Genomic DNA, 12958 nt, shown 5'->3' with positions numbered 1-12958 from the left:
CTGCGAAGTTGGTAAGGCAATTAAATGAGACGACGAGTGTCCCGGACGTGCTAGAATATTTGCCAGTGCAGAATTGTGACCGCCAGCCCCCGGGGAGGGGGGGGGGGGGGGGGGGGGGAGGGGGTCTTTATCACGCAGTAGTGATTGCACGAACACACTGTTTTACGAGACTCATCCAGTTCGAAACGGCCAGGGGCGAGCAGGAGGTTGAGGCTCAGAGAAACCTTGAAGCGACCTGGCAAACTAGCTCGCCACCCCTTGCACGCTGGTAGTAATCCGATCCAGTGAAGTTTATAATTGTACTGGAGGTTTATTTTCTGGGACGGAGGAATCGTTTCGCAAAAAGCACAAAAGCCGACACAACTCGAGGTCGAGGAGCGTTCTACCATACAAGTGGTGTCGGAAGAGGAAAAACGGGGGGAAAGAGGGTAGCGGGGGGGGGGGGGGGGGGTGGCTTCAGCCTCCTTCTCCCCCTTGCAGGTATTTCGGACTGTTAAAGAAAACAATACGGGGAAAGAGGGCGTGGTCGAGCTTATTTTAATCTGAAATTATTTATGCATATGTATAGCTACTGTCGCTCTTCACTTCATAAAAGGTTGCGTAGATGGTCATTGTTAGAAACTCGTTGTCAGAAGGCACTGCTCGTCACATGCTTAGTGGTTCGGAAGTTCAAAGCTGTCTTTTCGACCTAAACACCTGTGCCGATAGTAACAAAAGAAAAAAAAAAAAGAATAAATGGGGGAATAAAAAGCAGGAGAAAAAAAAAACTATCAAGAATTCGTCGGAAGTGTTCTATTCTTGCATATTCAGAGGTTCAGAACTTCGAAACAAGTTTCTTTTACCAAAATGTGTACAGGCTAAAAGAAACACGTCCCAGGAACGTGAAGCGAAAAAAAAAAAGTTTTCTTTTAATGACGTGCTGAACTTGAACACTACTAGAAATCTTCTGCCATGAGTTAATTTATTCCTTAACGTGAAAAAACAATAAATATATTATTTTGTATTCTGCAGATGGCAATGATATGTACTGTCTGTGGTGTTAATTTAAATGCGATACCTCAAACAACTTAGACGAAAATAAATATCAAGTTTAGGTCATAATTGCATGCAGATACATGTTTGGACATTTCTTCGAAACTCACGTTGAATAACAATAATCACATCTTAAGACGGCACTTACCTACGCTATACATAGATCATTCTTAAAAAAAAAGTATAACATATCTACCATAAATAGCTCCGGCTGCAGCGTGCTTCAAATCTGGCACAAACGATAATCGTCAAAAACCCGTCGTCCGTCCTCGCCCCTTCGGGCATTTATTTCTTTAAACCTAAGCATGCCAGAACATTGAAATAAATGACATTGTCTTTCGTAAGGAACGCAGCACCGCGTGTAAAAGTTCGAGAAAAAAAATTACGAATGTACCCCACGACTTGAAATCAAATGAAACCGTCCGCCGGTCCTTCGAAGTTCGACGAACGTCGAACTTTTACCCTATAAGTTCGAAGTTCGTCGAACTTCTGACTTTTCAGAATTCGAAAGTTCGAAACTTTTCGAATTTTCTTGATAAATAAGTTCGAAAGTTCGAAATTTATCAAATTTTTTGGTCAGTCAAGTTCGAAAGTTCGACAAGCATCGAACCTTGCAGCGCAATAAGTTCGAAAGTTCGAAAAAGATCGAATTTTTTAGCGTAATAAGTTCGACGGTTCGAAAAGCGTCGAACTTCTTAGCTTAACAAGTTCGAAAATTCGACCTCCGTCGAATTTTACGATATAGACAATTCGAAAAATCGAAATCTTTCGAACCTTTCGAACCGCTTGATTCGATCATCGAAACTTCGATTCGAAAAAAGTTCGCGGCATCCCTAATAAAGACACTAGGAAAAAATGAAAGTCGCTTACAACTAGGGATGTCGCGAACCACCCTAGGTTCGATTTCGAAAGGTTTCGATATTTGCAAAGCGAACTGAGGTTCGATTTCGAAAAATTTCGATATTTTCGTACCGACCGAGGTTCGAATTCGAAAAATTCGCAACTTTTGACCACAGCGGAGTTTCGAGGTCGAAAATTTCGAAGCTTTCACGGTTTCTAAAATTTCGAATTCGAATATTTCGAATATTTTTTTACTTCAGGTTCGATAAATTCGAAGATTTCGAAATTCTTTGGAAAAAAAATTCGAAAACTTCGAACGCTTCGAATTTTTACAGACATGAAGTTCGAACAAATCGAAGATTTCGAATTTCTTTCTGCATAAAGGTCGAAAAGTTCGAAGGTTTCGATTTTCTTTTAACGCTAAATTAAAAAAAAAAAAAAACTTTGAAGATTTTGATTTTCTTTTTAATCCAAGTTTTCAAAGTTCGAAGTCCGATTCTCAAGTTTTTCCACAGTTTCAGTTTCCAATAACGTTTTCACGACTCACTGGTTTTCACAAAATCAAGTTTAGAAAAGTTAGGGTGTTATATCTAGATTCTGCGAAGTTGGTCAGGCAATTAAATGAGACGACGAGTGCTTGATTTTTCACAAAATCAAGTTTAGAAAAGTTAGGGTGTGATATCTAGATTCTGCGAAGTTGGTCAGGCAATTAAATGAGACGACGAGTGCCCCAGGCGTGTTAGAATATTTGCCAGTGCAGAATTGTAACCGCCAGCCCCGGGGGGGGGGGGGGGGTCTTTAACTTGCATCACGCAGTAGTGATTACACGAACACACTGTTTTACGAGACTCATCCAGTTCGAAACGGCCAGGGGCGAGCAGGAGGTTGAGGCTCGGAAGAACCTTGAAGCGACCTGGCAACCCTGCTGGAAATGGGCGATGTGAAATGAGGCCAAAATTCACATTGAACCAATGTGCAATTGTAGGTCCAGACACATTGAGCAATATGCATTTATGAAACAAAAACCTATGTGCACCAATTGGTAATCCTTTAGGGAATTCACATTGGGCTGAATTGGTAATCCTTTAGGGAATTCACATTGGGCTGATTGCATTTATGAAACAAAAACCAATGAGCAGCAATTGGCAACAGGTACCCCAGTGCACATTGCATTGAGGGTATTTATGGGGCAAAAACCAATGAGCAGCAATTGGCAACAGGTGCTCCTGTGCACATTGGGTTGATGGTATTTATGGGGCAAAAACTAATGAGCGGCTATTGGCAACAAGCCCCCCTGTGCACATTGGATTGATGGTATTTATGGGGCGAAAACCAATAAGCGGCAATTGACGACAGGCACCCCTGTGCACATTGGGTTGATGGCGTTTAGGGGGCGAAAACCAATGAGCGGTAATTGACAACAGGTGCCCCGGTGCACATTGGTTTGATGGTACCCAGTCAACCAGCAACCGTCTATTAAACGTCCGAGAGATGTGTTCGGACATTTAACATATCCAGTGGATATCTGCTACGATTCATCCAACATTGAAAGTATCTACTGTGCAGTGCAAAATGGTTCCCCAGAAAACGTACCACTAACGCAATCTGGTTGATGCAGCTGGACATTCAGGACCATTGTAGGATGTTCAGCCTGATCCTGTGGATGTACCATGTACATACCTCAGAAATATTACCTTTCCTGGTATAGGGACCAACCCTATGCCAGGAGGGCAAGGAAGTGCCTAAGCAGCCTTCATTTTATGCTAGCATATAGCGTGTAAACTGTCCTACAGAAAAATTTAAACGGATAAGAGTCCAATTCTTTACAAAACAAGAGCTCAGAGGGCAGATTTGCTGTATGGCCCGTGCATGCTCTCAATGTATACCCAAATGGCGCATTACAGATGTATAATGTAGCAATCAGGCCCGCAGCAGACATTCGTTATATTGAAGTTTTTTTTTTCACCATCAAGCTCAGAAGCTTTACCACAGGATCAATACAGACGACACTGACAAGGAAGGCGATACTACTGATGCTGACTCGCTTTAGTGAGGTGGACCTCGCCACATGCGAGAGAACTGAAATACTGGACACAAACATTGTCATAAGCTATGACGAACGGCCCTGAGGAATTGACTACTGAAGTCTAAGGCTTCAGTAGTCATATGCTCTAGTGACGAGGACACCAGAATTCCATGAGAGCTGTAGCACCGACTGCACGGCAAAAGATGCCGCTGCAGTCTTGCAGCGTAACTTTGAACGTGAGTAGCGCACTAAATTCCTGCCCAGCCTGTCAGGCATGCACATCCGTGCTGTAGAAAAAGTTGCAGTGCCAAACAAATCGCCATTAACTCTTTATTGTTACTGTTAGACAGACGAGCAGTGCTTGGTGCTTTTAAAATAAAGTATAATTTTTGAACAATGCTGCATAGACAGCATGAGGTTTTCAAAATAAAGTATACTTACTGAACAATGCAGGATACTTTGCTTAAAAAAAATGTCTGATAAACATAATAAAAAGCTCAGCACATTCAAGGCCCACTTAAGGCAGTTCACATCTCTCTCTCCTGTGGTGCAGAATGTTCCTGAAAAGCAACGAAAAAATGTTACGTTAAAGATATGTGAGCAGTGGTTTACCATTCTTTGAAACAAAACTAATAAAACAGTGAAGTGACTCAAATATGCAAGAATTGGAACTGATGTAAATAAATCACAAGTATTTTATGCCTTGTTTTTAAAGCACATTCATGCTGGATGTGTGTACTGTATTGCCAACTTTTGTTTGTTAGATTTGCATCAAATATCAGTGTTCTTAAAATTCGTTGTCTATGCATTCTTTTTAATCCATAATAAGGACCTATTACATAATGAAATTTTTCCTCTTAGAGAAACACTCCAAACAAATTTTTTTTTTATTTAAAATTATTCAATACTGTTGGCACCTGTAGTATTTGCTCTCAAATTAAACCAAAAAAGGTGTCACTGGCTTTAATATTTAAAGCATTCAAATACTCTCATATAGAAATTATGCTTTGAAGAAATTGCACACCATACTTACTGTTCTAGAAAAGTTTGATTTTTGTGCTAACATCAGCTTAATAAGACCAGCTTACCATTTGAGATGACTGATGTCAGGCAGGTGCGTGGCGAAGTTAATCCGTGACCATGGTTTCTACCTTGAAGTCTTCACATTTATGGCAGCTCTGCACTGCATCTGATAAAAGAAAGCAACAGAAGTATGACACCAACAATTCCATAAATCTGGTTCCATGTGAAGCGATCTGCACTACTGTTCCAGAGATTACTTACTTATGATGCACTCAGCAAGGTGAAGGTTCCTGAATGTCAACTTTCTCTTGCGTCCTTCCCACAAAACTTTTCGCCCCAACTGGTCAGTCAGCAACCGCTTCGTGATCTGTCTCGTACAGGAAGCATAACCAGATCCGCAGACTTTGCTGAGCTGTCGAACATAAAAAAACATCCACATAGCAACCGCTTAGTGCAATCATAACTATTGATTGGATGTTTCTGTTTATTTTTAGTCAACCTTGGCAGGTGTTTATCGGCATCCATTTCTTCATTAAATGTGCTGCAAAAATATTCCAAAAGCCGGGAATCATAATGATAAAAAAAACTGCACCGACTTTACTCAACAAGATTAACAATTTAATCAAACGTTTCGTCTCCCATGTGGGAAACATCGTCGGTGAAACCTTGAAGCAGGAATGAGCGAAAGAAACTTCAACAGTCCTATTTAAGCAAGTCCGCATACACATTGAGGAGGGGGCCGCAGCTGGAGTTACAAGCTGATGAGTCATTTCGGATGAACCATGATTCTACGAACCTGCTTGGACCCCACCTTTGTTCACGCGCCAAAGTGGACGCATTCTCAAAGTCGAAACTGTGTCCCGTATTCCAACAATGGTCTAAGAGTTCCGTCTTCGCTCTTGTCGCATGCGTGGCCTTTGCCATGTCCCTTTTGTGACTTTCATTTAGCTTTAAACAGCATTGAATCATCAATCCAATTCACACATGAAGTTGAACAGAACGGTGCAAAGCCTTTTCTGTATGTTAATGTGTTCCGAAATAGTACCGGTCGCTTATATACAACAGTGTACCGCAAAGCTGTGATACAGGCAACCTCTTAAGCTTTAACTCGCATCATTCTGTCGAACATAAAAGGGCTGTCGTAAAAAACCTACTACACCGGTCCGAACGCATTTCTTCTAATCCTCAATTGCGCGCTTCTGAGAAAAAAGTCAAATTTGGGGGATTTACGTGCTAAACCAACGATGGGCATCTGGCACGCCCCAGCGGAGGACTGAGGATTAATTTAGACTACCTGGGGATCTTTTGACGTGCAACCGAAAGCTCGGTTACACGGCGCCTGCTCCGCAATAAGCCTCCGCCACATGGGGATCCGTAGGCCAGCGCTCTCGCCTTGGAGCCACCGAGGCGGCTTGCGCGCTTCTGAGGATGCTGTTATTGTTGACCCGCTGATGAAGCGGAATTATCCGAAACGTTTTATTGATAACACGCACAAACAGATGGGACAAAGAAGTCAGGATAACGGACAACTTAGGACAGGGCAAGCAACAATACCCTATTTGAGAGGTGCTTTTGAGTCCATTCGCAGGGCCCTCGCCCCTTTGAATATCCGCACAGCTTTCAAACCCCACCATAAACTATGTGACTTCATTTCTAAACCTAAAGATTACACCCCCCCAGAGTCCCAGTGCGGTGTTGTGTATAAAGTGAACTGTCTAGACTGTGACACATCCTACATTGGGGAGACAGGCTGGAAGCGCTGCACTCGCCTAAACAAACACAGCGAAGACGGAACTCGTAGACCATTGTTCGAATACGGGTCACAGTTTCGACTTTGAGAATGCGTCCACTCTGACGTGTGAACAAAGGTGGGGTCCACGAAGGTTGGTGGAATCATGGTTCATCTGAAGTGACTCATCAGCTTGCAATTCCAACCGCGGCCCCCTCCCCCGATGTTTATGCGGACTTGCTTAAATAAGATTGTTGAAGTTTTTTCACTCATTCCTACTTGAAGGTTTCACTGATGATGTTCCCCGCATGGGAGACGAAACGCTTGATTAAACTGTTAATCTTGTTGAGTAAAGTCGACGCAGTTTTTTTATCATTAAATTTGCTACTAATATTTATACCTGCTCTTATTGAGGCACTTCCGACATTTAAACTGAGGAATTTTGACGTCTTTATCTCAATATGGCGATTGGATTAAAGATTATACCACTGGGCACGGGCTTGGGCTTACCCGAAAGCCCAGGCCTGGGATGGGCTCGGACTTTTGACTGTGGGCCCGGGCCGGGCTCGGGCCAGCACGTTGATTGGCCTGGTTCGGGCCAGCACGTTGATTGGCCTGGTTCGGGCTCGGGCCAGCTGTAATTGACCATGATGCTGACAGAGGCCATCGTAGAAATCGGCGTCTCGGTTATCTCGGCAACATCAACTCCAGAACCACTAGACAAGTACCCATGAACGTAGGCCCCCCTTAAAGGGCCCCTGAAAAGAAAAAAAAAGTTTTTTTTAAACAGTCTGGTTGGAACACGCGTGTCAAAAAATGATTTTTACGCGAAAAAAAAATTTTTTTAGAGCAATATTGACGGCGAGAGATTTATTTGAAGTTTTGCGCGCAAATTCCATGGTCATTCAGCTCGGCTTCTCATTGGTAGCGATGGTCATTCAACTCAGCTTCTCATTGGCCAATAGAATGAGTGACAGCTTAGATGTTGGTTTTAAAATCTTCGTGATTTTTTTAAATCGCCTTTTGAATTACATATTTTTAGGTTTAAGAAACAATCCATCGAATGAATGTCGCAATTGTTTACAAACGTTTTACAAAATCGTAACTTCCGTTCGGATACCACAACAAAACAACAAACAAAAGCTTCGCCATTTTGTTTTCTGTCGTGGTCGCCGTCTTCGCGTTTCGCGTTCTGAAGAGGGCTTGTTGCTTGTGTTAGTTAAGGCCCGTTCACACTCTTGCAACCGAGTACGACCGAGAAAGACCAGACCGGTTTTTAAGCCTCTTGCGACCTCTTAGAACCGGATGCGCTACAGCGGAGCTGGTCCTAAGAAGTCGCAAGAGGCTTAAAAACCGGTCTGGTCTCTCTCAGTCGTACTCGGTTGCAAGAGTGTGAACGGACCTTAAGTCAGTCATAGTAAGTACTTAGGAAGTGGCGCGGGGTGACAGGTTTCTGTTTTTCTCCTCTTCTTTGCGCGATTCGTGTGTCCCGTTTACCTCATCTTTTGTTTGTTTTCTGGCGCGCGCCAGTGCCAATGTTTGTTTAGATGTCGGTTCCCGAGGTTCCCGTAAAGAGTTTAGTGAGGCACGCGGCACCGCTTAATAAAAAAAAAAATCAGTTACCACTGCGTGTCCTCGCGGCGGCTTGAAGGATCGTGCGGCTCGAACGAACTCGTCGAGGCACCCGCTTCGCCGCGGCGAAGCGGGTGCCTCGCGGCGATCGGAGCGGACGCCTTCCGGCTGGCGAGGCGTGTCCTCGTACGGACGAAGGCCCAGCTGCTGGCAGCGTTGAAGCAACCGACGCTTCAGGTCGGGGTCCACCGCGACGACTATGTACTGTGTGTACGACCACGGTGACCACGGTACGTGCACGATACGACGCGGTATGTCGTTCGACCGGCAGACCAGGCAGACAGCCGGCCAGGGGCTGTGTTCCAAATCTCCAAATGGATCCGAGTTTCTCCGGCGGATCGTATCATGTGACAGCACAGATTGAAAAACGCTGTACGCGGGTAGGTTTTAGAACGCCAAGAGTACAAAACCCTCACCCTGGGGTAAGATCGAGTCAATTTTGGAACACGGCCAGGAAGTAGCAATGGCTCTCGTGCGGGGCGCAGCCAAGCCAGGAAAGCAGCCAAGCCGATCCACTACGAAGAGGCGGGGACTACCTCTCCTCCACGCGCCCGAGATGCCGAGAGAGAGAAAAGTGGAAAGGAGGTGACTGCCGACTAAATTGCGTCTGGTGCAGTCAATATTGCTCTAAGAAAATTTTTTTTTTCGCGTAAAATTCATTTTTTGGCACGCGTGTCTCAACCAGACTGTTTTTGAAAAACTTTTTTCTTCTTTTCAGGGGCCCTTTAAGACAAAGGACGGCAGCGTCGTTAATCATGAGGTGAGCTTCGGGTTAATCCCAGTGGCGTGATGTTTTTGCTTGTGGTGATAAATAGCGGCAAACCAAAAATAAACGGACATTGAAGCGGTCTGTCAGGAATTAAAAATGGGGGACTCAAAAACATTAACGCTAAACAATCTGAACCTAATTGATCATGAGGAACACTTATCTCTCTCGAATAATAGCTGGGAAGCGCTAACATAGCGGCAATGATGTAGTGGGGAAGCTTACAGGCCTAGTAAACAATTATACACATACGGGGGATGCCTGGCACATATTCAGGTATGAATACATGCTCAGATCTACAAAATATTTTAGGAGAAGATACAAACTGCAAATTAGTAGTCTTTCTTAGAAAACACATTGACGTATCTTAATCACAGTGCTAAAACCCATAAAACACTTGATTACAATTATTTTAATAAAAAAAAGTTCTGAATATGTACATGACACCAGCAGTCATAACTTTGATTTAGTTCATCGCAAGCTATATTTCTCTGGCAGCAAACGAAGACAAACCTTTTAACTGTGCAGTGAACCAGAATTAATACAATACGACGAAGTTTCCGTATACCACTTTAAAATAACCACAAACAACGCTTTTCAGATCAGTATGTTTTGCCATAAAAGGCTTATTATAAAGCCATAGTCCTTACAGTATATTATAAAGCTTTTAGTCTTGCTGCATCCAGTTGTGGCTTTGCTTAGCCTTTGTGAGGTTTGAAGGTCTGCCGGTTGCAATTCGCCAAGGAGGCCATCTGTGGCGGAGATAATTACCAAACCTTACCGGATGAACATTGATTCCCTCTTCTATTTGAGAACTTTCGTGTGTGAAGTCTTGTTGAGCCACATGCCATTGCCGATGCACACATAGAAGACATAAACTTCAGTTCATCTTTGAAGCAGCACTATGTACAGGAAATTTACCAGCGCAATATTCGTGACTCCAGCGAAATCAACGCCGCATAGCGGCAGCGCCGAGAGGCTCAGGAGAGGAGGTTGTCCCGACTCTGTCGTCTGCTATCGCTGCTTGGTTCTCGTAGGCAGCATAGAAACAAACATTGTTTCCAGTAATTATTTTAATGATTCCACCGGGTCCTTCCTACGCACTGAGTAGACGAACGTTTCTAGGGTCGAAAAATCGCTTTGCATTCAAATGTAACACCGATTTTACGCTGCAGTGCAGGAATTTGTGATGGTCCGCATGCTGAACAACGAAAACGACCTCCTTTCGTCCCAATTTTGCCTGAGCAGCACGCCATCTATAGTTCGCTGGAGTCGTGAATAACCTGGACTGGGATTGAAAACAGGGGTCCTATTTGTCAACGGCATGCCTCAAAATTAATTTTGTTGATGAAAAAAAAAAATTGTAGCAATATTTACGCGGCAAAACGCAATTTGAGTTTGGCACAAAACCGAACCGGTGTAACTAGCAGGTATCCTTCTTACCTCATTACTGTCAGAGTTAACGATTTGAATGATTCGACGTGATCCCTCACCCTCCTCCTCTTCTTCATCTCCTCTCTCTCCCCCAACGAACTAACAAACAAATGAACATGCACGCACGCACACACACACATACCTCTTCTCCAAATAGACACAGACTGCGCCACGCCTTGACAGATATAATTCATTCCAACCTTAAGCCTATCAGCACAGAAAAAATGTTAAAACACATTAACGAGAAAAGAGTCAAAGTACAGGCTAGCTGGTGGAAGTCAACCATTTCGTCGTTTACCCTGAGACTGGGTTTTTTTTTTGAAGAGCAGAAGTGACAGAAAAAACAGACCGTCTGTTTTTTCTGTTACTTCTGCTCTTCAAAAAAAACCCAGTCTCAGGGGAAACGACGAAATGGTTAAAACACATAACCTTTACCTAGTTTCCGGGCATATGAAAACAAACACACGGCACCCCTATCGATGAAATTCCTTGTACTTGTGGCGGCATAACTAAAGAAAATCTCAAATTTAAAATACGTCTTATGAATTGCTTCGCAAGCGCGAAAATGAAATTACAATTACCTGTCTCATACAAGCTTCCTCCAGCCCTCCCGGGCAGTCACTCATCTCGTCGGAGGTACTAGCACCCGCTTACTGTCACTGGGTTTCCGCGTCACTCTGCGATCCTGAAACAACCGGCGCCGAGAGTTACTCCCACATATTGTGCTTAAAGCTGCAATTTTTAACTTAAAGGAGATGGTCACTAGACTGGGCACAACGCGTGTGGAGACTAGAACTTACCAAACAACTTTAGGATCCGCGCCTTGAAGAAGTCCGATTCCGTTTCGTCACAAGGCTTGACGGGCAGAAATTTGAGATGATATGTGGCTCATGGTCGTCCTCAAGACGTACGCTTGCATAATCGTTCGTAAAATTCCGGCCGCTCAACTGGTCTCGACTCTGCAACGTGCTTCAAGCGGTTAGACCGTTAGACTTCCCGCGAACGTTGCTTCCGCAGCTTCGGTTCTTCTTCCACGCTTCCTTGCCATCCTTGAGGCTTGTCCTCCGGCCGGACCGTTCGGTTTATCACGTCGGACCACTTCCTGACGCAGGGGATGTATCACGTGACTATAATACTTCGTATTTTAACTCTTGTTTTTGTTTGCTGAAGTAAACGAATACTTAAAAAATTTGCTTATTGACCTTGATTTAGCAAAAAATTTGCATAAATTGCACTTTGAAAACTTATTTTGGTTTTATATGTCATGCGGGCCACTCCAGCCACTCCAGCTCACTCTATATTGTCACGTGGTGTAACCCGCAAGCCCGCAAGTGTGACTGATGCACTTAAGAAAATAATAAACGTTTCTAAAAATTATGGTATTACTTAATTGTCAAATGTAAATACTGAATATATATTAAACTTATAACGGAGTAATTTTTATTTGTCATTTTAATTAGAAAATTGCATTTGCTGCAGGACGACGTCAGTGCGAATTTTAAAATTTGGATTTGAGACACGTAGGGTGTCGCGCTGTGCGACCATGAACCCAAACAAAAAAATATACTTGGAGCCACTAAGTATACCCAGCTTGCCAAGGACAACAGTCCTGAGACGAAGTTGTGTCCTGAAAAATGCTACAACAGGCCAGGGACCAGAACCGACGTCGCCGACAGCAGTTTCTGTAAGCTCGGTTGTCTCGGAACACGGTGAGACAAAAACTCCCCGTGAACTAAGTAGTACAAATGAAACCAGAAGCGGTCACAGTACTGGGCCAGTTAGTGAAGACACAAGTGATAAAATTGTGAAAGTGACGGGAGATTTGAAGACCAATTTCCTGTCCAAGTTTCCGAAAAGGCTACTTGCAAAGACGAATGTAACGAGTCTGACGTACCCTGTTTCGGCTGGCCTTCATTTTAATTGGACGCAAAATGAAGGGCTTTTGAATCTCGAAAACTTCATTGCTGGAGTGTACACTCTTCCCGGCATCAAGGAAAACTACAACATTGAGAAGCCAGAAGCCAAACTAAAGGCCCAAACTGCCAACAAGCGCGTAAAATGCCTTTCAAAAAGGAACTTCCTTGCTCAACTACAAAGTGGAAAGTGCTGCCTGACACTTACTGTGCGTGAAACAAGGTGCAATCATAATTTCGGGAAGGTCATCCTTATTTCGTGTGTGTGTGTGTGTGTGTGTGTGTGTGTGTGTGTGTGCGCGCATTTTATGTGCTTTTTTTTTTAATGACTTCTATGGTGTTAATAATTATTGGATGTTATTCGGCACTACCGGCTTTTCTTTTCTGTTAATAAAAAGCATGCCCACGATAGAATGTGCACGTGATCTGCCGCCCCAGAACGAGCGCGTAGCCTCTGCTAGGGCTCAAACAGGATACATTCACATGGCAAAATGGAAGCCTGAAGTATCGCATTTTTTCGCCAACTCCGCCAAAGTTTTAAAGTCCCGACGTCGGAAGTCTGA

At 43.7% G+C, this 12958-nt stretch overlaps 1 long non-coding RNA gene across 2 annotated transcripts; it reads right to left on the bottom strand.

The window, feature by feature from the left end:
- Positions 1–4143: 4143 nt before the first annotated feature.
- Positions 4144–11571, bottom strand: LOC120844657. Of its 2 annotated transcripts, none has more exons than XR_005798658.2 (6): positions 11283–11571; positions 11064–11167; positions 7161–7285; positions 5183–5333; positions 4987–5087; positions 4144–4458 (listed from the first exon to the last, which is right to left on the bottom strand). It is a non-coding gene; the product is annotated as an uncharacterized LOC120844657 (long non-coding RNA). The 2 variants fall into 2 exon arrangements; XR_006077761.1 differs by having other exon boundaries at positions 4409–4458; positions 7161–7303; positions 11283–11527.
- Between the last annotated feature and the right edge of the window lie 1387 nt (positions 11572–12958).

The sequence above is a fragment of the Ixodes scapularis genome, unplaced genomic scaffold, assembly GCF_016920785.2.
Source record: "Ixodes scapularis isolate PalLabHiFi unplaced genomic scaffold, ASM1692078v2 PGA_scaffold1__304_contigs__length_218370807, whole genome shotgun sequence".
NCBI lineage: Eukaryota > Metazoa > Arthropoda > Arachnida > Ixodida > Ixodidae > Ixodes > Ixodes scapularis.
The sequence above is the reverse complement of the archived record's forward strand: the minus strand, read 5'-3'. Positions and strand labels throughout refer to the sequence as shown.